Source organism: Arvicola amphibius, chromosome 13 (genome assembly GCF_903992535.2).
Source record: "Arvicola amphibius chromosome 13, mArvAmp1.2, whole genome shotgun sequence".
NCBI classification, from domain to species: domain Eukaryota; kingdom Metazoa; phylum Chordata; class Mammalia; order Rodentia; family Cricetidae; genus Arvicola; species Arvicola amphibius.
This window is the reverse complement of record NC_052059.1, coordinates 47,352,053-47,354,485: the sequence shown is the minus strand read 5'-3', so window position 1 is coordinate 47,354,485 and position 2,433 is coordinate 47,352,053. Positions and strand designations below refer to the sequence as shown.

Sequence of the window (2,433 nt, the reverse complement as noted above, 5' to 3'; positions counted from 1 at the left end):
AAAAAGGAAGGGAAAAAAGCAAGAGATTAGAAAGAAAAAAACAGAAAAAGCAAATACCAACAAAGATTTCTCAGTAATAATAGAAGTTTAAAAAACAAAGTTATATTAATGTAAAGAAGGGAAATAAAAAGTAAAAATGGGGCTGGAGAGATAGCTCGGTGGTTAGGAGCACTGACTATTCTTCCAGAGGATCTGGGTTTAATTCCCAGCACCCACATGGGAGCTCAAAACTGTCTATAAAAAAGTAAAAATGCTAGATTCCTTTTAAAAATTAAAACTAATAAGGTAAGTCAAAATGGCAGTAAAACTGAGTAAAAGGGAGGACTATTAAGGTGGCTCAGTGGGAAGGCCAGAAGGTGTGAGTTCAATTCCTGGAACCCACAGAATAGAGGAGAGCTTTGTCTTCTGAAGGGAGTCCTCTGACCTCCACACTTAGGCAACAACACACACAAAACAAATGCAAACAAACTTTTCAAAAGTAGAGACACAAAAGAAGCAAAATGTTTTGACAAAGTATTGCCCTTAGCGGCACTGCAGATGTGGCTGCTGGGTGGCAGCGGCCAGCAGGGAGAAGAGAGCCTGTATGCCTGTGTCCTGCCCTGTGAACATCGGAATGATCAGTAGCTTGACACTCCCTGAAGCCTAATTTCGGGGTATCCCTTCTTACAGTTGCTGTCTGGCCTAAGCCATTTAACAGCCCTGCACGGACTCTGTAGACCAGGCTGGCCTCGAACTCAGGCACCCGCTTTCCTCTGCCTCCTAAAGATGTGAGCCATCACCGCCCACCTGAGCCCTACTCATACTCAACAGGACATAGAAGAGGAGACATCAGGAAGAGGTGTGACTGAGGCTGCTCACAGTGTGGCCAGCCACAGCCCAGGTGAGATCCAGAAGCCAGAAGAACAGGGCCCAGCTTGTGCCCCATGGCTGGCCCAGACAGCTGCAGATCCAATCCCTGGCCATGGGTCTCACGGGAAGGGCTACTGTTACCCTACCACAGACCTGCTGAACCATTCACGCAAGAGTCTTCCCTTGGAGGCCCAGACTGTGGGCTGTACCACGCTTTTCATCCTCGCAGCCTGGGTCCTAAAGGTGAAGCACATTTGAGCTGGCTTGGGTTTGACTGTTCTATCCGAGAGTAGTGTAAGGAGGCCTCAATAACCAACAGAATGTGTGTCATTTAGGTACCAAGGGATTGATGGGCCCTCCAAGATTCCGTTCAACATGTGCATGCGGTCTCAGAAGTGAGAACCGTGTCAGAGGCAGAAGCCAACTGCAGATGTTGCAGCAAGGGAGCCAAATAAACTTCTTTATTCAAGAAGTAATTGAGGGGATAGGAAAAAAAGAAAAAAATTGACCCATAACAAGAAAAAAATGCAAGAGGACTGGATAGATGGCTCGGTGGTTAAGACCACTTGCTGCTCTCCCAGAGGACCTGGGTTCGGTTTCCAGGAACAACATGGCAGCTCACAACTGTCTGTAACTCCAGTTGCAGAAAATCTGACATTCTCTCTGGCCTCCAGAGTCAACAGGCCTGGGTGTGGTCCACAGACATACATGCAAGCAAAACATCCATACACATGAAATAAAAAGGATATTTTTAATGTGAAAAAGGAGACCCTTGACCAAAGAATGGATAAGAAAAATGTGGTACATTTACACAATTGAGTACTACACAGCAGAAAAAAATAACAACATCTTGAATTTTTCAGGCAAATGGATGGAGCTAGAAAACATCATTTTGAGTGAGGTAATCCAGACCCAGAAAGATAATTATCACATGTACTCACTCATAAATGGTTTTTAAACATAAAGCAAAGGAAACAACCCAGAGAACCTAGACAACAATGAGGACACTAAGAGAGGCATACATGGATCTAATCTACAGGGGAAGTATAAAAAGATAAGATCTCCTCAGTAAACTGGGAGCCTGGGGACCTTGGGAGAGGGGTTTAAGGGGAGGGGAGAAGCTGGAAGGGGAGCAGAAAAAACAATGTAGAGCTCAATAAAAGTCAAAAAAAAAGAAAGAAAAAGGAGAAAATGCAGTAACAAAAATAATCTAGAAAAGGGCATAAAGAATAAAAACATAAAAGCCTTTCATTGTTCTTACCACAATAAAATGAGACAGCTACTAAAAATAGTAAAAACAAAATGGGAGAAGAGGAGGAGTTAGGAGTGTGGGTTGAACTGGCGCCTGCCCTTCCTGTAATCCACGCTCCTACCGAGGCTCTACCCAGCAGGTGCCTGATGGCTCCTGGAGTCGCCTCCTCTTTATGGCTTCCCTTCTTTGTGTACTAGCGGCCTCTGCTGGCTGCACTTAGCTTTGCAGCGTGTGAGCTGTGCAGGCCACGGGGCTCCCAGACTCCCTGGATTACAGCCCCTGGGGTGGCTACCGTCCTAGCTGTGGGGTGTCTCCCAGGTGCACTACAGCGG

At 45.7% G+C, this 2,433-nt stretch overlaps 1 non-coding gene across 1 annotated transcript; it reads left to right on the top strand.

The window, feature by feature from the left end:
* The first annotated feature begins 515 nt into the window (after positions 1–515).
* LOC119800568 lies at positions 516–633 on the top strand. Its single transcript, XR_005283058.1, has one exon. It is a non-coding gene; the product is annotated as a small nucleolar RNA SNORA17 (small nucleolar RNA).
* The last annotated feature ends 1,800 nt before the right edge of the window (positions 634–2,433 follow it).